The sequence below is a fragment of the Rhyacophila brunnea genome, unplaced genomic scaffold (genome assembly GCF_057557595.1).
Source record: "Rhyacophila brunnea isolate RB1 unplaced genomic scaffold, BYU_Rbru_1.0 scaffold_21, whole genome shotgun sequence".
Classification (NCBI taxonomy): domain Eukaryota; kingdom Metazoa; phylum Arthropoda; class Insecta; order Trichoptera; family Rhyacophilidae; genus Rhyacophila; species Rhyacophila brunnea.
Genome location: NW_028232871.1, coordinates 4,306,424 through 4,334,016, shown reverse-complemented (window position 1 = coordinate 4,334,016; position 27,593 = coordinate 4,306,424). Strand labels below are relative to the sequence as shown.

Genomic DNA, 27,593 nt, shown 5'->3' with positions numbered 1-27,593 from the left:
ATAAAAAACACTTCAGGCACTTTTCTAATATTGACTTCTTGTAGAGCATAAGTGGAAGATAGCAGTGGCGAAAGATGACTTTTGGAAAGACGTAGGCTGTAGAGATCAAATAAAAAGAGCACATTTGTCAGGTATACTCACGGGAAATAAGACGATAATACGATATTACTAATGATGAATAGGTACACACTAATCTCAACGTCACACTAAATCGATGAAATTTCAATAGCTCACTGACGATATAGAATTCAGCAATGAATATAAATTATGTATTTTCCTATACATACACGTAACATATGCCTAACATATTATATATCATCGGTAAATATTATCAGCAGCCCAATATGAAAAACAACTTAACAAAAAAATAATATACTTATATTATGTTCTATGACTGCATTAAATGATAAATAATAATCACGAGATAAAATTATTAATTATTTAAAAAAAAAAAAACTCTTAAAATGTCGTGATTGAACGAAATAGAAACTATTTTTTTTTTAATTATCGCATTATTAATTATTATTTGAATAAAGCGCCAAAGCGACAGTCCTCAAAACTAAATATATAAGCTTTGCCTTATAAGCCTATAGATTTATATGCATAAAAGCAGACTGCCCCGACGTCCTTGAGACGCAGTTCATACAATAAGCTCGGCAAATTATTGTCGAGTGAATTGATATCAATTCAATACTCGCTAGAGGCTTGTCACTTTATTTTGACGATAGATGGCTCTCATTTATATATATATTTTTATTATTCTGATGATATATTCAATTGGTTCCCGCACACTGTTTTATTTAAATATTTAAATACTTTCTATCTATTTTTCTTAGAAGGTAGGCTTCAAATAAACGCCTACTATCGAGCCTTCGCCACTGGAAGATAGTTGCGAATACTAATGTTATTATTGCCTTAATACGTATTTGAATAATAACTTAATTATTTTATATTATACAAAAAATATAATTCTGCAACAAATAAAACGATAATCCTTCGCCACTGAGAAAATCTTTTAGACCGCACATAGTAAATTCTTCTTGGCAAAAAATCATTTTTTCTCAAAAAAATATGATGTTAAAATAAAGGACAAAACAGGGTTTTGAGGCTTGGTCTGTATTACTAGCAACCTTGAGCCGTAGGTTAGACACACTTGTTGTAGAGTGAGAATAAATACTTTTTTTTCCATTCATCTTGCATATTCATTCGCAATCTTTTTGAGACAGAACAAATTGCAGGAAATCTGCGAACACTCTCCCTGACACGGAAAATGTATTTTCTTATATCACATAGGCTGTAGAGAACTGAGCAGTGGGCAAAAGCAATGTTTTTCGTAGTAAATCATAGTTTCTTAGACTTTTTCGTGTAAAACTACATCTTTTTATTTGGCAAGGTAATAAAAATGTATCACATTAAAACCTTTATAACATGTGAAGATATAAATATATTCAAACAAAACATATTCCACTCTGTATACAAAGTAGTTCTTTGACTGTAGGTTTGTCGTGAGGCTTAAACGATATGATGGAAGAAAACTAACCTTGATATTCCGGTAGCCATTTTATGTGTATAATTCTGGGAGATATACAACATAGAATAATATATTATATAATTTTAGAAAAACACTGAGAGAGTATATCACAACCAATAGAAAAAATTTGTTTGAAAAAAGTAAGCCAACCGGTCGGGAATCGAACCCGGCATCTCCAACGGGTAAACGCCCCAAACTCGTCGCATTCAACCATTATGCTACGGAAGACATACTAATGACGACAATATTTAAGCTATTGGCTATTAAATATTAGCTATTAAATAGCTATTTTACTATTACAAATGATTACTAACCGACGTCTAGGAATTTCTTTTTCCAATATTTTTTAAGCAACTTCTTGTACTTGGTAATAATTTTTTTTTTTTGGAGAAATTCCTAGACGTCGGTTAGTAATCATTTGTAATAGTAAAATAGCTACCTACTTTGATTTAATAAACAAAAATCGATTGCCGAAGTAGCATGATTTCGAAGAGCGCTGAGTGGTAGGTAGAAGCACGGAGCAGTGGAGCAATGGGGTTTTACCCGGAGCATTCCCAGTTTCCCACTGCACCGGATGTTTTTTCTTAAATTTTTGTCATAAAATCCAATGAAAATATTATATTTGACACTTTGCAACACTGTAATTATTTAAAATAACAACATGACAACAATGATAACAACAACGATGGCAACACTAGGGATTCCAATCCCGGGATCCCGAGCTATTTTTGTACCTATGAATCTCGGGATTGATAAATATAATCCCGAAACTTTCGGGATCGATTTTTTTATCAATTTTTATGGAAAATAAAATAAAAACACAAATACAACAAAAAATACTTTTAATAACAAATAACTACATCAGAAATAAACTGAGTTTGAATGTAGTTTGATTTATGCCCATGTGTAAGTTGCCGATTTATTTTATTTTTTCACATAGATTATTAAAAATGAGAAAGATTGGAAAAACAATGCTTCGCACTTTTAACAAAGTAATTCCACCATGATCTCATACGTTTTACGGCAGTTTCATATTTGGCTGACTAATTAGATTTATGAAGCGGAAAGGCCATAACTCACCATGATTTGCTTTACTATTTTAAATCTTGCTAACCCATTCATTAAGTCTTTACTATTAGAAACAACAATCTCATATTAAATTCACATTAATATTTATATTACAATATTATTTACTCCATTAAACTTATGTATTTCCAAGATTGGAACGTACGCAATATTAACAATAAATGTCTTAAATGGTATAAATTATACTAGATTTATTTTTGACCGATTTTATCAATGTTATTTGTAAATATAAAAATTTTAAATTAACTATGGAAAAAATGCCGATCCCGAAATCCCGGGATCAGAATTTTGTCTCGGGATTGGATTCCCTAGGCAACACTGTCGAGTAATAATGCCTCACTTTTTTAATATAATTAATAATAACATCCACGGAGGCGGCGCGGCTTTTAGCGTCATAGATCCCAGATTCGAATCCTGGGTCTGGCAAGTACACATATTGTTTTTCAATCTGTTTGTGAGTCAGGGTATGGGCCTACTAGGTTGAGCAAGTGGCTGACATCCATTTATCCTTAAAAGAAAATCTGTTAATATTAGGATCGGACATGGTGTCGAGAAAAAAAATAATGAAAAGGGCGAATAATAAGCCTTATTTCAAAACTAATTTTTTTTTTTTTAATTTGTTATATCTATTAAAACTTTTTACCCGGAGTGGAGCTGGAGCAAGTATTAGGTCCCGGAACGGAACAACTCAAAAAACCGTCCGCTCCAACCACCTGGCTTGAACTAAGCACTTCATCCCTATTTAATTAAAACACCACTAGACAGGGAAAATATAACCGAAATCATCGCCGATGTCTGATAATCGATATTGCAAAGAAAAAAGCAGACAATGTAATTATATAATTAACTACAATCTGTCTAAAATGTTTGTTATTCGATGTTTACAGATAACCGTAGAAGGTCTAAGCATTTCTACAAAAAAATACTTATTTTTTTCTTGTCCCACTTTTTACTTCGAGCACTTACGACCGCCACTGTAGGTCTGGTAGGTGAAATATATGACTTATAATACCTACGTATAAACAGTTTCCTTTCGGTCCATAATATGCGAAAAATTCTTTCCGTTTTTTTACGTTGTTTCATGTGGTGGTGGGGAAACCGGGTCTTTGAAAATATGTACATACTAAGGAATAGTTCTATTCTAAGTAAATATTGAAAAGTTTTCAGCACTATAGAATTTGACATTTCCAACATTTGAATTTGAATTTAGAATTCGATTTCCTTTACGTAGTCTAATATTATTTCAACTTTGGAACAGTGGATAGTCTAACTGAAATCAAATATAACCAAATACAATGCGGAGTTCGCTATTTATATTACAGCAGTGTATCGAATATGCTTCTTATAATTGTCTATGTCCAATAATGACACACAGAAATATCGAATTACCGCTGTGCAACACGATAATACGAACAGAACAATATTGCTTCAAATACATTACCATCACGTTATGTGCTGTCACGTGCTGTCACGATGACAAATTTAGTCGGTTTCGTCATTCTGCAGAATATTTTGAATTATCACTATGTCTATAAATTCAATGATAGAGAGTGCCAGCTCTAATGTATTAGTATTTTGAATTATTATTCATTATTCATGCTAATTTTAATTAATTTTAACAGTTTTACGTGTGCGTACATTAAAATAACTTATTGTATTATAGCGATATTGCATCTATAGATAATATTTTGAACAGAAGCCAACCAGGCGATTATAGATTATAGACGTAAACAGCAAATAACAAAGCTCAATGACATTATTAATGGACAACGCACTCAGTATAGTAGCTAGGAAGTAAATTCGCACATAGCGACATTTGCACATGTATAGGTAGACGTCACGTGACAAAATTTCGCAATTTCCATTATGGGATATCACGCATCGGGAATTTATATTAATATCACCTTTATTGTAATGGCATTAGAACAGTGTTTCTAGTGTCAATCTTTATTTAAGCGAGCGATATTGATATTAAAATATGAATTACGCCATTCGCAAGATCCGACAAAAAAGTGAGTGTTATTTTTTTTTCTAGATGCTTCGTCCATATTAATGTCATTGACAAAACTAAACACAAAGAACGACACGAAATGAAAATGTGTAGGCCTGCAGATGGTAGAAAAAAACGTTCACTGACTAGTGCGGTTCATGATGTAGCGCGATACACGTGAAGTGACCTCATTGTTGTTCTGGCAATTTTGGCAGGTTTTGCTAACTGACAATGTTCGTTTAAAAGTCCAAAATGTCCTACAGGATGGGAGCATCAGTCTGATAATATTTTAAATACCAATAAAAACGATATTACACATTTCTTTCACCGTAGTGGCAGCTTACTGTGACAGCACGTGATAGCACATAACGTGATGATAATGTATTTGAAGCATACTTATTTTTCATATTTCACTGAAGCGTAGAATTTTTTGCGAGAGCGGATGGAATATTGGATTCGTCTGAAAGGAAGATTTTTTAATCTCTGAAACTGTTAACTGGGACGTCACAATTTTTTCTAAGAATAAAATATTTCGTCAGAAAATTTTAAGAAAATTGAACATTGCAAAGAATTTATTATGTAGCGAATGCGGGCAGGTTAAAAACTGTGACGTTATCAATGAAGAAAAATATGTTATGACGAAATGTGATGATGGGATAGATAGGAAGAGAAATATATCTAAAATCATATAATGTCATCTATCGATGACCCCTTATATAAAAATATACAATATTTATGCAAGTGAGCGTGTGGAGTATAATTATTTTGCATGTGGATCTAGATTTTTGTTAACTAAATTTAAAATTGAATACCGATTGATGTTTCGGAAAATTTTGCATTTCACTTAAATGAAAATGTCAGATTGTATAAAAAGCTTTCGACTCATTAATATTTTAATTAAATTATATAACTGAAAATAGTTTAATCTTTTTATTTCCAATCAGAGAGTTTATTATCATTAAATAACCCTTTTTCTATTTCATTGTAATATTAAATTAAGCTTGAAAATAAACACAAATTGATGGCTAATTGAATGATGAATTTTGAAAACAGCTTATAATAAATACTTTGATATTATTTTTAATTCCCTCCAACGTTTAAAATAGATAAAATATTATATTTCGAAAAGTTTGATTCTTCGATTTTACTTTTGATTTTATAAGATGGTTTATTTATAAAATAGAAACACTTCCAGTTTTGGTATTTATCTAAAGTTCACAGAGATTAATCAACAATAATTACGGATCATATTTCAAACGGTACACGAAAATAGATAAGATGACTCGCTCGACCAAATTTAATAATCAGGTGAACTTGCTAAAGAATTAGTTCAGCTCAGGTAGGTATCGCATTTGACAACTAGATAACCACACTTAACACATAAAATGAATCTCAATAGTGTATGGTGATTAGTTTTAAAATAGAGGACCTGCTTGATCAAAATGGTCAGGCTAAGTTGGCTGGTTGTAAGACTGTGAGATAAAAATTACGGAGTTATCATAGTTGCAACTTCGCGGTATTTTGATGATAAAGCATGAGGTAGTCGAACTGAAGAAAATGCTTACTTGTAGTTGCGACGATTGTGCTCTAGTTTGAGCGACTTATTATGACGTTATTGTCCACTGTTTTATTCAACAATTACCACTATCGTTAGTAATATAATAATTACAATAGGTAAAATTAAAAATGCATCATATTCTTCATCTTTGACTCTAAAACTTAGAAAAGGACAAATAAATTGTTAAAGGTGTCTAAACACAATCACTGCTAACTTTTTAATTACCACATTTAAATAACACGTTAATTATGTCTAATGGCCAACGACTCCAAACGCGCCAGTCGCGGTGTTAGCACTAAATGAGTTAATCTGTCCATAATGTCTCTTTACACTATATTAATAAGTATCGTATATACTAATTTAAAATGTGGTCATATATGCAGAAAAAAGGCAAATAAACCTCTCTACAGTATTTCCCATCGTCTCCAATCCTTTTTCAAGATATATGACGGTACACGCCTGACATAAACAGTAAAAGAAATCTAATAGACTTGAAAAACGATCCTGTCCACAATTTTTGAACTAGAGTTGTTAGCAGTTTGAATCTCGGTTTGGGGGCAATATTTTATTTTTATTTTATTTTATTTATTAAGGAAAACAAACAGTTACATATTGATTACAGAAATTAAAAATATAATAATAAAACGTTATTGCAACCAGCAAAGTTTCCATATACACATTATAATATAGTTAAGCCTAACTATATCGTCGATTACATGTTACAGGCGTTTAATCTCTGTTACCTTTTGGATCGTCGTATCTTTGCGAATTAGATTTTTCATTCAGTTTTTCTTTCAGCGAAAATAAAATTTAAATAATTACAAGATAAAAAGAACTTTTTATATACAACGTTTTTAAATTTTCTGTTGAATCATATAAACTTGACTTGACTAGCTTAAACGATCAAAAAAAATTATACTTGATAGAAATAATACTGAAATGTCATTTTCCATGTCGATTTCCATAGTAACGCACATATTTATTATAAATTTAGTTGCTAGGACCCCAGACCCACCTAGCAACCAATAATGGTGTCAAAAATGAATTCAATTCTACTTAAAGATGGCTAAAAGTATTAAAAAAATCATTGGCATCGTGTTCTGATATATTCTAAAAGTTTCAAATGTCTAACTAGTCGGGAAGTTAGTTAAAAATCGATTGCAAGATTTGTACCGGACAAAGAACCACCGGACAAATAATAATACGAGCTAAGAAAAACGTTGTAAAAATGACAATAAATACAATATAAATAGAAGCGTGTCCGGAAATTTCTACGCATGCAGTTCGCCGTATCACACTTCACCATGAAATGTTGTATCCGAAATATATGGTCATATATTAACGACCGTCCAACCTCTTTGGGTCATATAGTAAACCAATCAATATCAAAAAAAATGTTCGTATTGAATCCAATAAAATTAGAACATTATTGTCTGCAATGCTCCACGAACAACGCGTAATTTTGTCATGTCGGTGCTATAGAGATGACCGTATAGTATAAGGTCATCTCATCTTGAAGCGGGCCCCCAGACCGGGATCTTTGGCGGATCCCCTACCTATCGCCAGGGCTTAAAGGCAGTGGGACTTTTTACAGAATCGTTTTCTAAATGTTGTTTCAGGTAAAATTAAAGGTATTTCGTGTATTTTTTTTGTATTGTTGAATAAATCCATTTGAATCATGGAGTTGTCGAATATCGACACACAATAATCAAAAATTGCATCACACTTTTATTTTATTGATATTTAAAAATTGTAAAACTTCACAAATAAAATAGCGCCGCAGGCGAATTTTTTCCGGTTTAGGGCAAATTTGGGATGTGTGTTTATATCAATTATCAGGTCATGCGCCAGGGTCCTCAGGTTATAGCCCTGTCAGCCCCCCCTTTGTGGGGGCCATGGTCATCTCATTCGGATAAGAAAGCTCACGGCGAACTGTGCTACGGTGAAATATAATACGTACAATTTACATGTAACCAAATAGTAGATGATGAGTTAAGTGTTTGTTTATCTAATTTAGAGCCGCATTATAATAGTATTATTTCTAAAAATCAAACGCATCCTTCTTGGTAATAAAATTATTACACAGATTATTTTATTGTAACCTATATTCAATTTCAATTTCAATTTTTTTTTTTCAATTTATTTATTTTTTTAACATATTGTGGACATAACAAATTATAAGCTTAAGACGTTCACAACATGACATTTAGAAACAACGATATATAAATTTAACAGTATTCCATAAAAAAAGAGATATATCAGTAGATAAATTAGATAGGTACAAGGAAGTACACCGGATGAGCTATGCAGACCATATTTTAAGAATTTATAAAACAACATCCACCTAAACTCATTCTCACGTAGCTGGAATATATCAACACCCGAAGCAATTTCGTTGAACATAGTTATCGCTCTCCTAATTGGCATTACCAGTGACAGGTTGGTTCTGCACCTTAGGAGAATAAACAACTGATGGTCTCTATTTCTATTAAGACACACAGGTCAACACTGCCCAGAATGGCAGAGTTCTCATTTATACCTCGTATAAGTCGAAAAAAATACGTAGCTAAATAAAGATTTCTTCTAAATTGCAGACTGCAGTATGTAAGCATGCCTAAGAGAAAGTCAGTTGGATAAAGCCACGGATAGTATCCATACAACCTCAAGTAAAGGAGTCTCAAGAATTTCTTTTGTACCCTCTCCACCATAAGGCCATACTTCAACTGGTGCGGTGCCCAAACAATAGACCCACTCTTAAGGATACTATAACAATACCACATAAGCGTGAGGTTCGATAGTTTTGACAGAAAATATGACGTATTTAGATCGAAACCGATCGAGAGAAAACAATGCAACAGGCTTCATGTAAGAGTAGTCAATAATAATGGCAACAATAAATAAATATATCCTATATGATTCGTGCGCTGTAGAAGAAATCTCAATCTACTCAATTTCAAGGTTAAGTTGTTCCATTATAAGCGATCTACGCGCTGCGGAACTGGCATGGTGGGAGGTGAGTTACCATAACTAATTTTAAAAGTAAATTAAAGTTGCCAATGGAATGGAATTCTAGATGAATAAAATTGCTAGACAAAAATTCATTTACATATTATTATTTAAGAATATAATAATATATTCTAATATAACCACTTGAGACCCGAGGGAGAACCAGCCATCAAAAAAAATATTTCTTTGATTTTATGGAAGAGAAGTATTAGTCTATTGACAAAAAATTTTTTTTTACGTTTTTTTTATTTTGTAAAGTAAAATATACTATATGCACATACCAGGTAACACTGCAGATGAATATTACCTACTCTATAAACTTAGGGAAGGTAAAGAAAACAACTTGTCATAGGAATGGTCAATTTTAATAGAACATTACACAATAAAAACAATACAAAAACATTATAAATAGGATAATTAAATATATTTACACTTAAAATTAGTTAAAATTATGAAATTAAACCCTAAATATGTACTTTAAAATTGCTTTGAGCTGCATCCTATACTGTGTGATACAGCTCAAAGCAAAATTTTGTGCACACATATATATTGCATTTTATGCAAATATACCTGGTGCGGGACTTGCATCCAGGGTATCTGCACACGGATGCTGAATGGTGGCCAACGCTGTCCAAACGTACCTCAGCGATCGGTTGGGGGAAAACCGTTCTCCTGCGAGCTGGTGGCTCTGTGTCTACCTGCGATGTCGACATGTTTCTTGGCCGACCTCGTGCTGGCAGTGTTAAAATGTTGGCTACCCGATCTTCATACCGAATCATAGCTTTCGCTAATCTGATTCAGTACGGCAACAGTCTCATAATATCCTTTCGGGGTACATTTTCTAGTTTACAATTCCGCATATACATTAGCCAACAGTTTACTACCGCCAAGTCCACAAAGTGGTTAAAAACCCTCACAGGCCATTTGCATGTCTTCATCGCAGTCCTGTAATAAGCAATTATCCGATCGCCGACATGCCCTCTCGCCAACAAATCTTCCTCCAATTCCGGACCAGCATTCGGCATACTGAAACAATAGGAAAAAAATATTATTACATAATCCATATTTCCTCATTAATTCAAGTATTTAGCAGTAAAAATACAAATAATGATGGGTAATAATATGTTTTGATTGAAGTTTACTATTCAAACCATCAACTCCTCATTCGAGACAATCGCTACATCATGTGTACAAGATGTAATGAATTCTTGTTTTTATGCCAAAGCATGTAATGAAAATGAATCTAGTGTATGACCGGATGGTATATAAAACCAATAAATATATTATTAAGAAAATTGTAAACCTACCATTTTGTGAGCCAGGGAAGCACCCTGGATTGTGATGTCGAAGGTTGTAAATGTCGAATGTAAATGTCGTCGCTGTTGTCGGACTCGTAACCGTCGCCGACTTCGCAGTCTGTCGTCCAATATTTCGTCGAGTTCATCAGTATTAAAAGATTTATCTATATGTAAACAAAAAAACATAACCTAATTACATTCATATACTCGTGTCAAACTTATCACTGTAGATAACGTTTTCAATTTACGATTATGTTGTATTAAAAACACGGATACGTGTTTGAAAGCACATAAAATATTTGATTATAATCAATCATTGATTACATTGTATAAGCATTGTGAATAATTATAATGATGATTATGAGATACATTTTCGAGACAAGTTTCAGTAATTTTGAATGAAATTAAAATTTTATTTTATTAAATTCGGTTCTACAATTCTAATATGCGAATGAAAGAAATTCACTATCTATTAGATAATTTACAAAACGTACAAGATGGGCTCGATGACATTTGTCATAAACATAACCTCAAACTAACGTAAAGTATTTATAATTTTACGAAAACGATGAGTCTACGCCTAAAATAATATATATTGATGATAAATGCATGATGGTGATTGAAAATACAGTATATGTAACTCTTTTCAATAATTTTTGAATGTTTGTTTGACAATCAAAACTGCGTGACATAGTTTGTCATTTTGATGTACGATAATAATATTATTTATTATACACTGAAAAGTTTACTTACTTGACAAAAATGTTACTGATGAGTCGATTCCTTCCTGTTTTCAAACAATATACCTAATAATGGCCAAATAAAGAAGAATTGTCATAAATCCGATATTAGATCGAGAGCACGAATGCTACCATAGACTAATGCTACCATATGTTAAAATGCGAGATTTGTTTATTTTGTTGATTATTTTTATCATAAATAATGATAAAAAAACAGTTGTAATTTAAGCAAATACTAATTGCAAATAATTCGCAGTTTCAAATTTTGAATATAGGCAGGTTTATACGTAAATTAAGTTAATATTGTAATTTCAATTATTAAGTTATTTTTATTCATATGGCAATTTCGCCTCAAACTGATAAACTGATTTTTGTCAAAATGCAGAGAAATTTTAGAGTTATTTTGTCTTGTCTATGTGTGAGTTTCATTTTCAACGTCATGTTATGGTATGTGTGTTTTGTATGGAGATATTTTGTTTCCAAATAATTCCACAACGGCAGCACCATACAGACAAACATGTTGCCAATTTGAGCAATTATTATGGTTTCGATTTCTATCGATTCGTTAATATACAAAAATACAAGATTAAATTTAAATAACTGCCGTAAAAATTAATAAATAATATTTTTAATAGAAACGCTAAGCGTTATTCGCGATAAATTGCGTGTAAGCCGAGATTTTTCGATTTTAATTGCGTGCTTTCTAACCTCTAAATCGATGTTTTTTAAATTTGAAAAAAGAGATATAAGGATATAATAAATTCCAATTTTCGCTTAGCGTTTCCCTGGGTAATAGATTTACGTACATTTTTATCGTAATTTTGATAATAAATCTTATGTCATTCATTCTTACCACCCGATAGAAATGTACCGAATTTGACACTTATTTTTGGTATATAGAACTCCATGATACTTCTTAATTTTTTATTTTATTTTTCTCATTACTTTTGAATATATATTTACCGATTAATAAACTTTTCTAGCTATTTTTCGATAACAACTTTACCTAGAGACATCACCTTAAGCGTTGGACTATAACGCCGTGGGTCCCAGGTTCGAATCCTGGGTCTGGCAAGTACCCATATTGTTTTTCAATTTGTGTCTGTCAGGATATGGACTTAATAGGTTGAACAAGTGGCTGACATCCATTTCTCGTAAAAAACAAAATCTGTTAATACAAACCTCTACTCTGTGGAGACCCATATGATCCTATTAGGATCGGACATGGTCGAAAGAAAAATAAAATAGTATATTTTAATATTTTTGGGGTTTCTATATGGTATGCCACGACACAAAATCCTCTTTCACAGTGTGCCGCCAGGTAAAAAAAATGTCAGACAATACAACGGAACACAAAACTCTGCCAAAAATCTATGGATAAACTTTTGAATTGTGGAAGTTTGTAATATCCTGTGTTTTAAGCTTTTGTACTTTCCACATAACACTATTAAATAATATTGAAACAAATTTATTTAAAGTGAAGAAAATTTCTTTAACTTGTTTGATAAAGTTTATAAACAGACTTAAATCAGTTCTGTTAGTATTTTTTGAAACAGTAAGTTAATAAAATATTTCTAAGCTTCAAGAAAAGTTTGATGCAAATAATTTGTAGTTGAGAACAAAATTGAATTACAGTAAACGCGTTTTGTATTTTAGCTTAGACTGAATAATGCAGGATTTTAACGTATTCTTCAAAGTCAAGAAGAAATTGGTTGACATATAAACAATATAAATTACTTTAAACAGAAATCGGGTTATGTTATATACAATTGGAGGGATAAATAATTCACTATTTAAATCTGCATAGCCTGAGTTTATTCATGAAATCTTACCTATAAATTCTGGTCGCATTTGCCTATAGCCAAACTCTCTATCCGCCATCCATTTAGTGGAGTCGTGACGGCTGTATCGATGTAGTTTTTGGCAAGAAAATTTTAACACCGTCAATATAGAGTATAATGCCAAATCCTACTTACACTATTTTTTCGTTGTATTATACCGTGATGCAGAAAAGGTATGGCAGCACTGCCTTACAAAATAGTGAGCAAAATTGCTGCGATTTTTACTGATTTTTAGGAATTCACTTCATCAGGGGTCGGTAACCGTAGGTCCGCGTGCCGCATACGGCCCAAGAGTTTTGTAGTTTTTTGCAGCCCATGAATGATTTACAATTCTAACATGACATGCTGCATTTTATATATTGAAAATCTATATTATTCTGCAGTTTGATAGTAAATAGAAAAAGGTACCTTCATTGATTTTATTGAAGATTTAGAATCTATTTTTGATGGAATTTGAAGCTTCATAAATTAATTTGCGAACAATCATTTTCTACCATGAGTATTACAAAAAAAATCTTGTCGAGTCATTGATGTTTGCATAATTCATTTTAAAAGGACATAAGGACATGCGTATTCTTGCCTTATAATAATGATAATAAAAAGAATTTTCCGACTAGTTTTCTTGTGGACAAGAATTGCATTGATGCATATCAATGCAATCCTTGTCCACCCGAAGAGTGATTGCGCTTTTAAAGCATTTATTTTTGCTTATTCGTTCATTTACAATCCGTATATACTAGCAAATATTAATCTTCCAATATCACTTGTAACTCTATGGTCTTCGTGATACCTCGTCGCAGGACGGATGTGATGTTTTATGATGCTGTGTATCGTGCGATTTACTTATTTGATGGCACCATTTTATTAACTATATCATGTTTGTGGACGTGTTAAATAGGATAAATTTATAATTGTATTTATCATTTTACTTTAATATCTACATAAGCACATACTTTCTTGTTATTTTTGTAATTAAGTCATTTTTATAATTTGTATTCATTATCTATTATGGCGCATTGGCCAATCGCTGTAATGTCATAATACTCTTTTCTAAATAAATAAATAAATTCATGTCTTATAAAATGGGGTTGTTGGCTAAGCCACCAAAGTCGGATTTAAGTATTAGGACATAATCTGTATTTTGTTTTAAATGTGTTTTTTAATCAATACGTAATCATATATCCTACGTCAAATATTTTTGCATTTTCATACATATTTTCACTTACACATTTGCGGCCCAATCATTGACAGTAGAAGTGGAATTAATATAGCTCATACGATTGAAATGGTTTCCGACCTCTGTACTAAATAATGAAGTTGATATAAAGGTTTATATTTTATAGAGAGTTTACAGTACAATAGATAAACGTACCTAGTAAAAAGCATTCCATTTACGACAACGTATGTGGGCTGATAGCATTTTAATATTCATTGTAATAAATAACCCAACGGATGCCTTAAAAGGCTTTATTTTTTTGTTCTCCGTGAAAGTTCAAGGCATTAAACTTAACAACGCACTGTGTAAGTTTATTTCCAGTTACACGTAATGAACTATATTATTATATCAAGCAAATCCAGTGGCGTTTTTTTATTAGACCTAATGTATGTCATTATTAGAGACTTTGGTAAGATAATATTATGAGGCCAAGTAAAACACAGACTCACGCAAGACAAGGACGGACGATACTGTTCTGCGTCACACCCACCTACTGCAGCACTCCTCCCACTAGGCAATTAGAAGACGCGCTAATTGCATCAGTTTAGTTTTTTATTTATTTGTGCAAAGTTTAATGTGTAGACTCAGTACAAATTTATAAGAAGGTTTTGTGTAGTTTTTTGTGCTCAAAAATATTAGTTTAAACTAAAAGTGACATAAAACTAGAAGAGACATACATGCATAAAAACTCAACCACTGATGGGCACGCAGGCTAACAGTGTAAATGTTTTTTTTGAACATGGATAATTTGAAATAATTAAAGAAAAATATTACTATAAAAAATCTTTTTTTTAAATACGCCTAGCGGGCCGGGGCTCATACGTTCACTGGATCCTCGCCAATGTGCTCTATTAACTAAGCTATGTGCATCCTATCTATTTACGACGAAATTAGCTAGTAGGTCACCCAAAGGCCAACTAATATAAGTACCTTTAAAAGAAAAAATGCAGCGTCTTAGTCCGTATTATAATAGCGTTTTTTTACATATTATATGTAAATTAATTAGAATAATTTATTTTTGTAAATCTTCCTCTCTCCCGTAGGCACTTCGATTAAATTATGTCTTAGTAAATTAAATCAAACCACACTTGAGTGTGTGACGATCTCAGTAACTTGCGCATCTGCTCCTAAGACATTCCCAGGCATAAACAACTGCTGATGCTTCACATCCAAATCTCATGATATGTTCGATTAAGACCGAGTGTGGTATGGGGCGGGTTTGTTTAGAGAGAAATGTTAGGTAGTAGTTTTAACATTTTTTCGAAGCGCTTCACAAATTGTGTTAATTTTGGCAGTTGGCATTTTAAATCGAAGTATCAATAATTGTTAGGTACCTTAATTACTAACTAGTGTCAGGATCTCCAAATTTTTAGTTAAAGCGTACTTGCAAAAAAAGATTTCTAGTTTTCTGAAGTATTTTCAAATTACGTACGCTCCACTACTACAATAAAAAAGTTATATTCTCAAATCTTGTGAAATATTCGTTGAATAAAAAAAATAGTTTTGAAAATGGCTTTACTGGTTATTTGTAATAATTGTTTTTGAAAGCATGCCTTTTAATCGTTGAATAAAAAAAATAGTTTTGAAAATGGCTTTACTGGTTATTTATAATAATTGTTTTTGAAAGCATGTCTTTTAATGATGATTTAATTTTTTTCAAATATCGAACTTACAAAATGGTGTCTTCATGCTGTACTGACAATTGTGCTTTATTTTAACTCTTACAACCGCTCACTATATAATTAATTATGTTACGTGGCCATGAGTATCTTTATGAACTAGTATCAGTAAAATTTTAATAAAAAAATTAACAGAAAAGTAAGCCACTTCTCCCATAAAACATGACACATGACAAATATTTAACTTATTTATGCGTCTATAATTCTTTATCCGTCACTGGTTGCGAATTCCTTCAGCATACATATTATAAAATAGTAACCTATCACTATGTATGTACCTACATAGATAAGATAAATTTAACGTACCTTAGTCACAAGGAAAACCGATTTTTTGCATCAACCTTTCACGAGCTTTCAAAGGAAACAGAAAGTCAAGAGTAATTTCATTGAATCAACTATTTATCCTAGAAAAGTTGATCGTACACATTTAAAGAATCTACATGAAGGTCTTTATTTTCAATATGAGTTTATAATGATAATTTCAACTGTCTTTTATTTACGTATTTCCACAGTATGTGGTGTTTGTAGACTTTTTAGATTATCTCATTTAACCCACGATGGTCGCGCGACTTAAGCATCGGCCTATAGTGTTGTGGGTCCCAGGTTCGAATCCTGGGTCTGTAAAGCACACATATTGTGTATGAGTCAGAGTATGGACCTAATAGATTGAGCAAGTGACTTACATCCATTTCTCGTAAAAACGAAATCTGTTAATACAAACCTCCACTCTGTTGAATTGAAGGCCATATGATCTTATTAGGATCAGACATGGTCGAAAAAAAATAAGATAACTTTATTTATAAAATGTGTTTGAACATTAATGAAAAGGGTTTTAAATCCTTATTGCTTCTCAAACCTTACTATTTTGTCCATTAAAAGTTTTCACCTCGTCCACTCAATTATTATTTCGAAATATAGCAATTATCCGTTTCCTATAGCACTAATTATTTACCTTTCTTTCTAACCCCCACCACAATATTGACAATAAATAAAACCCTATATATGCTCAAATGTATATTTAGATGTTCGTACTTGAAAAAGCTTATAAATTTTGCAAAACACGTGTCGTAGAAATGATGTTTGTATATGGTGAATACCAAGTTATAGCTCATTTTACAAAATATCAATATTAATATTTTAAAAATCTAGTAAGCAAGCACTGTCTAGCTATAGACGTTGATGTAATTTTAGTAACTGATACAGATAGTGTTTTGGGTTCATTAAAATGATTTCACTAACATATAATCTGATATCAAATAAATAAATAAATAATGAATAATAATAATAATAAATAAATGAGGACAACGCAACTGTGATAAACGAGAAGGAAAACATAATTATATATTAATATAATATATCAGTAGGAAAGACTACATTCTTGGCTTTATTTATTCAAAGCCTACCTTATTTAGGAAAATATTTTTAATTGCATATTGACGTATTTATATTATAATCGTTTGAATATTTTACATTTTATAAAAATAATTTAATTTGCCAACATCTGTCGTATATAATACATAAATGTATTATACAGATTACAGAACAATCTGCAAAGGTTTAAAAAATATACCACAATCTGTCTTAACGTAAATACATATCGGATTATTCGCCAAGGAATGGTGATGTTTTTTTCGTATGGACTTTACATCACGTGACCTCAGTCAGTGTATTGCATTGTATGAAATATGGTAGGCTCCTATCGCAGAGCCTAAAAACTTTGCGCGTAATATATTATATGGCATTTAATCACATATAAATAAATACCTATAGAATGTTTTTAAAAATTAAAAATAATTTTATCTAATGATTTTTGATGTGTATAAATTAATGTTTATAAACATTCGTAACTTAAACTCATCGCTCAATTTTATGTCGTCAGTGAGTTTTTGAAATTTCATCGAATTAGTGTGTCGTTATCATTAGTGAGTACACATTCACAGTAGCAATATCGTATTATCTTATTATTTCCCGTAAGTATACCTGACAAGTGTGCTCTTTTTCTCAATTCTCCACAGCCAGATCTTTCCAAAATCACCCTTCGCCATTGATATAATATAATATACCCTCTCGCTCAATCACGACTGTCCGAGATTGGACGCGGATTGTCTAAATCTCTAACTTCGTATACTGTTGTGAAAATTGTAATCGAAACAGCTGTCAACATTAATAATTCAAATATCGTAGAATATTAAGAAAATCATTACAATAGGGGGTTACCATGTAAACGCCAGTTTAATTAATAACTCATTATTAACTTTGAAAAGGTCACTTGATTAATAACTTCGTCGATAATATTTAATAATGTTTAATTAAGTCATTAAACTTAAATATTTTTTTTAATAGATAAATAATTATTCAATGAATTTATTTTCAGCTTCCAGTACCTACCTACCTAAATTTTAAATTTGGGTGTGGTCTCATTTATCAGATAAAGGTAAAATGCTTTTAACACAAATCATTAACGAAGAAAATGATTTTTGTAAATGTCCTTAAATTATAATGCTATTACAATAAATTAAATATTATCCTTTTCTTGTGCTAGATTTTTTAAATTTATATTCTTTTAACCATATCTAATCCTAATAGGATCATATGGGCTTTCACAGAGTGGTGGTTTGTATTAACAGATTTTGTTTTTACAAGAAATGGATGTCATCCACTTGCTCAATCTATTAGGTACATACTCTGACTCATACACAAATTGAAAAACAATATGTATACTTGCCAGACCCAGGATTTGAAACTGGGACCCACGACGCTATAGGCCGACGCTTAAGCCGTCTTATAAAAATATAATTCATAATCTATTTTTTTTATTCAACGAATAATTCACAAGATTTATGATTGTAACATTCCAATTATTGAACATACATAATTTTAAAAATACTTCTGAAAAAATATATTATAACCAATAGAAAGAATCCGTAAGCAAGACACCCGCAGGAATAGTAACTCAATTGTTTGGAAAGCGCTTCAGGGAGTTAAAAAACCATTAGTTAAAATTTGTCGCAATTAAGTATGATGCCTTTAGCATAGTGTTCTATGTGCATGGGCGCTATACCCGAGAGGTGCATGTTAGATCCCGCGGTGTCTTAGTTTTTTCAAGAAGATTTTTTTTATTGGTTATAATATATTTTCTCAGAAGTGATATAATTCAATTTTATGCAAGAATGGGAAAGGTTCTTCACATATACATAAAGTAGAATGCTAATTATTACAATACGTTCAATATTGCAGGGGTTTGTTACTGGACAGCGTATAAAGGGCAAGAAGCAAACTCTCCATTGTCAACCGTAATATTATTATCACTAAAAAAATCTTTTTGATACTTATATGTATATATTTTATGTCCAATCCGACTAAGACCATATGGGCCTCAACAGAGTGGATGTTTGTATTAACAGATTTTTGTTTTTACGAGAAATTGATATTAATCCAATTGCTTAACGTATTAGGTCCATACTCTGACTCCAAACACAAATTGAAAAACAATATATTGTGTATTTGATGGGTCTGTCAAAAGGGATTCGAACCTGGGACCCACGACATTATAAACCGACGCGTAAGCCACTCGGCCATCGTGGACATACATATTATAATAATATATGATATATATCACAAAAAAATGATAATGTATATTTATTATCATGTAATGAAAAACAATTATTTCAAAGTATAATTCGTAATACAAAGTGTTTACTGTACCGATTTTATTATACTTTTACGTTAACAATATTTCTTTAGACACAATTCTCTTAAATAAAGGACAGATGGCATGTATTGAAAAAAATAATACCAACATACAACATAATACTACGCATGAAATAATATATATTTTCCCAAAAACATGTTTTGTTTACATGACAATAGGTTCATATTTAATTATCAGACGACCTCTGTTTACGATAGTAAATATCAACATTATCGTAGTATATTCTTGGGTTTCCACCGTGTCTCCTTCTTCCTTCTTTACTTGACGTTTCATTCACATACCTACACTACATTTTCATCATGAAACGTCGAGTAAAGAAGGAAGAAGGAGACACGGTGGAAACCCAAGAATATACTACGATAAAAAACAACCGTGAAAGCCTCAAACATTAAATACCAACATTATTGATCATACGTATTAATTTCTGCCAGTCTTTCGTATTAATAGTCACTAGTCTCAGGTTCTAACTCACACCATGTTTGTTTAATTTTTTTTCGCTATCCATTAAACAGCTAATGAACTGCAAAATAGCGTATTACGATTCATCGCATTCTATGCATCTCGACGTGAATGGTCAATTAATAGAGTTATTCTAAATCCGTAGTGCACCTATTTGACAGAAGGACCGATTTATCCATTTTTTAATTGTTCACGGTAAACATGATAATATATTATATTTTTTCTAGGCTAGATAGTATTATTTTAAATTTAAAGTTACGTATCAGATACTCCAATTATTCTTTGTCACTCTGCTTTACGTGCATATTTTCATATATCTTACTGTGAAGCATATAATTTGAAAACACCTCAGATATATTATACCTACTAGAAAAAATCTAATTTGAAAAAATGCGACGCCCGACGGGATTTGGACCCGTATATTGTTTTCAATTATGATTTTTTTCTAGTAAGTTTATATCTGAGGTATTTTCAAATTATGGATGTTCAATATTATGTAGAATATTACATTCTCAAATCTCGTAAATTATTTGTTGAATAAAAGAAATGGTTTATTAAAAATTGTTAGCAAGTTCAAGTAGACATTATAACTAAATATTTGGCGAGAGAGTTGGGCGTCGGTTAATTTTTAAGGTAATTGTAACGATTCTTTGATTTAAAACACAACAATCGATAGTCAATAATAACGCAATATGATAATCATTTCATCTAGGACCTACTAGTTTAAATGATCGTAATTAAGTAGGAGACCTGTAGCTTAATTGTTTAAAGCATATTGGCACGATACCAGTGGATATACGGGTTAAAATCTTGTCGGGCGTCGTATTTTTTTGTGATTTTTTCTAGTACGTATATATATATATATCTGAGGTGTTTTCAAGTATGTTCAATATGTAGAATGTTACATTCTCAAATCTTGTGAATTATTCGTTAAAATTACAAGAAATGGTGTATTAGTATGAAACCTTGAGGTGATGAAGTACTGGTCATTTTTGACCGCAACTGGCCGTAGGTTATGCATCACTTTTCTAATTGTAAGATTTATAGTATGTTGTTGTTTATTTTAATCTCAATAATTCATTATATGGTTGCAAGACTCTAAAAAATGAGCAAAATGTCTCTTATTTTTGTCTCATTAATCTCGGGATTGAAATAATACTGATTTCGAATCCCGGAATTATAAATTTTGTCCACGATTACGATCTCTAATGTATATCCCAATTATAGAGCACCAGTCTCATTGTAATAGAATGTGTTGTGATGTTATCAAATTAGTACATCTACAGTAAATCTGTGGATATACCAAAAATAGTCTAAAACTGAAGTTAAACTAAAATTGACGGTAATTAAAATATAGACATACATAAAAACATGTCATTCGCAGAGACATCTAATTCAAAATAATTGAATAAAACTATAGGGGCTTTGAACAACAGAGCATTGTTTCATTACTTTGATCTTTGAGGCACTTTCGCGTAGGTATATTTTGTAAAACAGTTGGCATAGTGATTGCGATACCGAAATATTTTAAAACCGGGTTTCCAGTATTTATTTATATCGAAATACCGGTTTAATATATTCAAAATACCGGTATTTTCGGTATTAAGAAAGAAGTCACATTTACTTTTTCAAAAATGAATTTTATTTTATTCCTTCATAACTTGCCACTTTATTACCAATTAATTTTGGTGCATAACTTTTGTACTGCGAATACTATTTATTAATATTTCTAGTGCAGAAGCCACTTTTTAAGAAAATGATCATTCAAAATACACCATTAATCAATAAATTAAAAAAAAAAAAAAAATAAGAACACAAGACGAGCGGACTGACATATCAGATGTCTTACAATTTTGCATTGTTCTTTAGGTATGTTTCAGTGGCGAAGGGTGGAGGTAGGCTATTAAGATCCATCATAAATAGTGCACACTAAACTTTGTCAGTCAAACGTGTCTGTTTTCATTGAACTAAGACTACAGTGCGCAGATAGTGTTTGTTAGTTTTTAAAATTCAATTAAACCCTGCCTAATCCAAGCCATAGTAGATAATAGGCAACAAAATATTAGTTTATCTATAAAATACCTAAAATTATGCAATAAAACCATACCTACATACTTTTAGATATTTTAAAGAGAGATTTTTCATCAATTATAGTTTAGTATAATAGGCGCTTAATGAATACCTGACCTAAAAAAACTAACCAACATCATTTATACTTAGGTGTTTTTAATTCAACGAACACAAATAATTTGCATATCTAAACTATAATGGTTTGATTTAGGCACTGTTTAATTGAATTTTAAAAACTAGCCAGCACCGTCTGCAAATTGTATTTTTAGATCAATGAAAAGAAATAAGCATGACTCTAAATAAACTCTAACTTTTGTAACTCTAATTTTAAAGCAAATTAACAATATATTAAAATATGGAATCAGCAAGGGATTCGGACTTGAGTTCCTAGCGGGGCACGGAGTATTAAACTTTTACGAAAATAATTACAGTCGAACTCAGTTATTACGATCTCGGACATAGCAAGACCTCGGATGTAATGAGGAAACATTTGTTGACATTTGGTTTATGATTTTCGCCATACATTTAATAAATTTACTGTTATACCGGATATACCGAGCTAAAATACTGTAAATGTGTCGATCGTTTAAAAACATTTCGACCCTAAGCAATAAAATCCGATCGGACAGGATGGCGCCGAGGTCGGATTACGTTTATGACACTAGTTAAGTGTCTAAGTACCTACCTGATTGCTGTTTCGCCGACAATAATAAAAAAAGTATCCACGCATATGGTTGAAAAAAACCAAAGTTTGTGAAATCCGTAGTTTCCTACCAGCGTTCATTACAATAAACAACCTTTTTTGTAGTTTATGAATGCCATGCTTGTTTCTGGGATTTTTACGATGGTTTTCAGATTTTTTATTTTCGACTTTTTGTGTAGTGTGATCGTTCATTTAAAAAAGATATTCTCTGATATAACGAGTAACGCTTATAACAAGCAAATTCAGTCGGTCCTATCTTCCACGTCATAACCAAGTTCGGCTGTATATTGTCTTGAAATTGACTTGTATTAATCAACCTAAAATGTAGCTATACAGGTTGATTGTAATCAAGACGTACTTTTCTGACATTTCGCGAATACCTACAGTTCCAGGTATTAAATCTAATAGGGTACACATTTCTGTTAAACGTGACAAAAAAAATACTTTTTCATACATTTTTATAAAGTCCTCTGCCTAAAATGTATGGAGAAGTTTTAAAATTTTGGTGGCATATAACAGATATACATATCCATAGAATTGTACATCGTAAGGTTTTATTGTATTTTTTATATTTATTTTTTGACTTGTGCTATCTTCTCTTCTTTGGTTTTGATGAATCCAATGCCTGTCGCAAATATTTCAGTCTGGTGTTTTTTCTTTTCCTTTTGTTGTTTTTTATCTCCCCATACTTTTATCTGTGCTAGTTTTGCGTATTCAGACATATCACATACTTTTTTAATCTTGGGTTTTATTCTTTTTAAATATTTTTTTTTTATATTAGTCATATTTTGCTGGATCGCATTTTAATCTATTCCTACAAATTCTCATTTTCTGAGCAGGAGTGAGCGGCATCTAAAAAAATGAATTAGTACAACTAAATAAAATAATTATTTTAATGAGAAAATAATGCATACCTATCTATTATGTATTATTATATATTTTTTACTGAAAATATTTTTGTTTTTCGTATGAACAGATAAAATAAAAGTTTTTTATAATCTATGAAGAACTAAACACACAATGTAAATCCAACTTTATGCATTCCATTCCGTTACTTTTACATTCCACATATACGTTACCACCAATATAGTTTCGGAATGGAAGTAACGGATTCTGTTTCAGAAGTGTTTGAAATCAAAATTTAGGGTAGTTTTATTGTTAAACCTGCGATATGTTTTATTATATCTGTAGTATGAAAAATAAGCTCCATATGTATAGTATGTGAGAAAGAAATATGTGATTTCTTACCTTACAAATCGTGGTAACAGTAGTGGAACTTCTTAAATGAACAACCCTAAAAGCAACCTGTTCCGATAGCGATACCGACACACACCAACAATTTAAATTGTAAATGACGGTCAGTGTTATACAAAATACTAAATTAAAAAAATACATATTTATACTGGAAATTTTTCGCAGTCATGCTAAAATCGTGGTAACGGAATGTGGAATTCCACTTTGTCAAATATCCTGGGACACACTTTAAACGTGATTTTTTTCAATATTGGTCCAAATTTACGGAAAAACTGCATATTTTCCAAAAATATATAATGTAAACTATTGAAGACACTGCAAATTTAATTTTACACACTCAAAATTAATGACGAAATCAGACTTTATTTATTTGAATTTAGGGGTGGGACATGGTAAAAACACACTACCTTTCGATCTAAATAATCAATCAAAAATATATACAGGTCAAACAGTTGTATTTAACTGACCAAATAAAGTAAATTAATAAATTTCCATGTTAAAAATACATAACTCTCCAATATTCTATAATATAATAACTATAAAAAAAATCAATCGAAGTCATGGACATGCCAAAAACGCAATGTACAAACTTTGGCAAAAATGCCAATGTACCTAATATTATTAAAGTTACTCTACATACAACATGTAAATTTGTTTTTCTATTCCAAAACATCGCATAGCGTAAAGATTTACTGGGCGAATCACAAGACAATAAACTAAAAGAACTTTAATTTCAACAGCTTCATTCTTCGGTCATATTTTTTTGCAATGAAAAATATTATTTACTCCAACTTACAAAACTTAGATGGCAACTATAACTCTGTATGAAGAAGAAAATTCTCTTGGCAATACAACCTCTGTAAATTACTCTATTTTCAAGCCGTTGAGGGTATGATACTACCAGTGACGTCCCGTGGGGGTAGTCGGGCGGCACATTATAAAGAGCGGCAAATGAAGGAACGACTGCGAATATTCCATCTTTTGAGAACAGTGGCGGATTTACATTTTTCCATGGAGCAGACAATTGTTATGTTCATTTTTAACATAAGTAACTTTGATACCGCTGGCAACCCGCTTGTATTTAAAGTTAGTATTTAAAATTTCAGTATCGAGCTGCTTAATAACTTTTTAATGTATTTCTAAGTTCTTGCTTTTGCGATAATATAGTTTCTGTCAAGTATAAATCGCTCTTTTATTTATTTTTCCCAATTCTATATTCCACACTGTTAAATATTTATTATCTTTCACGGTCGTAAGATCGTGTGGCGTCCAGAAATTTATTATGTACATCCTAAACCCTAGATTGCCGAACTAAAAGCACTCTTTACAAGGCACTTGTAAATCCAGTGCTCACCTACGCATCGGAAACCTGGACATTAACATTAACTGCGAAACAAACGAGCCCTGAACATCTTTGAAAGAAAAATTCTCCGCCGTATATATGGACCGATCAGGGATGGCACCAATTGGAGGAGAAGATATAATGCTGAGCTCTACGGGTTGTATGAAGATTGCAGCGCAATTCAATCAATTGAGATTGGGAGACTGCAATGGCTAGGTCATGTGCATCGTATGAATGACAATGAACCGTCAAAAAGAGTGATGTCCAGCAATCCAATAGAACGCAGAAGAAGAGGGAGGCCAAAGATTTGCTGGTTGGATGGAGCTGCCAGTGACTGTCGTATTCTGGGGGTACCAAATTGGAAAGCGGCCACACTGGATAGGGACAGGTGAAGAGAGCTGTTGGAGGCCAGGACCCACACTAGGTTGTCGCGCCCCTGATGATGATGAAACCCTGGATTTCACGAGCCTTCAACCGTGTAATCCTTTTTTTAAATTCAAATTACAGTTGTCAGTTGAGAGATTTCTGAAGGAATGGCGGAGTTCGGCTTGGAAAAGATCAGGTAACTTTACGGCCCTTGTCTTATGCTCATACTTTAATTATTTACTTTACTTTATCTAGAATACCCTTTTATTTTGTAATTGTGACGTCAAAGATCACAATTACAAAATTGCATCACAATGCTGATTATTCCAATGTTTGTATTGTAATACCTAAAGGCAGTTTATCGCACAGGAAAAAATATAAGAGGGCCTCCAAATCTTCAACGCTTTAGACGTATATGTAACTAAAAAGTCAGCTGATTTCGTGGAAATGCTATAATTCTCAGTAGATATGACTAATAAAATAGGTCGGTATGTAGGTACCCAACAAATTTTATACAATTTTAGACTAAACATGTAAGGGGGTGGTATTCTAAGTTTGTCTAAGGGCAGCACTATGCCTAAAGACGTCACTGGATACAAATTTTGATATAATATGGCAACAAGTTCTGATCTGGCTAAAATTGACTGCATCATAAAATCCGCACCACGACTATCAAGCTCGTCTTAGTAAACTACGAAATATTCAATAAAAAATAATCTGTTCCCATTTATTTCCGTGGGCTTATACGAAATTATCAAATAACCTATTTAAAGAGCCATAGAGATTACCACACAAGTACAATCCACTAAATTATTGCCAATAAAGGCTTATCAAATTAGTACTATAGAATTTTAAAACTTCATTGCAGAAATTTTTTTCTGATTCCCACCAAAATTAACATTTTTGTTTTCAGTATTCTTTAGAAAAATATCATGGAAAGATATGCAATTATATAGCGTAAATAAATTGTTAAAATTATTAGAACAATAATGAACCTATTCGAGCTACGAGTACGTTACGGGAATTATGTGAAATTTATTGTAAACATAATCGACCTACAGAGCTTAATTCGTAATTTAATTGGAAAATTCGAGTCAAATAGTAATTTTTGTGATATTAATAATCCAATCTGTTAAAATTGTAAACGTACTGCTGAAAATATCGATGTTGTGAATGAAAGTATCGATGAAACTCAAGAACTATATGGAATATTCTTTATAAAGATTTGTAGTTGAATGAATATAAAAAAAAGTTATCATAAGAACTTAAATTGAATAACCGTTTGGTGTGTCTAAATTGTGCTGATTGAGTTTTAGAGCAACTTAAAACAGACCCATCATTTTATGAAAAGCTCACTGTTAAATGTGTCGCTGGATTTCAACATTAGCCAAGTCCATAATAGATGAATAGGAGAAAAACCACTTTTTGTTTTCTCAAATACACAGTTACAAGGGTGAAAGTTTATATTATTTCGAGTATAGAGTATTTAAAATTAATAAATTCGACATTTTGATAATGCAGAAATGTTAGAAAGCAGTAGTTCTTCAGCAATTCACAAAAAAATCAAAAATACTTAAAGGTGGAGTTGGCTGATTTTGAAATGTAGCGACACAAATGGATTCGTAAATAGGCACAAATTGTCGGATGTGGAGTAATAAAAATACATATGCTTAGAAAAATAACAGTTTATTGTGGTTTATGGTCTGGAGGTGTAATTGGATGGTATTTTTTTAAAAACAAAA

General features: G+C 31.6%; 1 long non-coding RNA gene across 1 annotated transcript; it reads right to left on the bottom strand.

Annotated features, from left to right (window-relative positions):
• Window positions 1-9,983: 9,983 nt before the first annotated feature.
• LOC147070620 (uncharacterized) lies at window positions 9,984-11,532 on the bottom strand. Its single transcript, XR_015070913.1, has 3 exons — window positions 11,223-11,532; window positions 10,479-10,633; window positions 9,984-10,197 (listed from the first exon to the last, which is right to left on the bottom strand). It is a non-coding gene; the product is annotated as an uncharacterized LOC147070620 (long non-coding RNA).
• Between the last annotated feature and the right edge of the window lie 16,061 nt (window positions 11,533-27,593).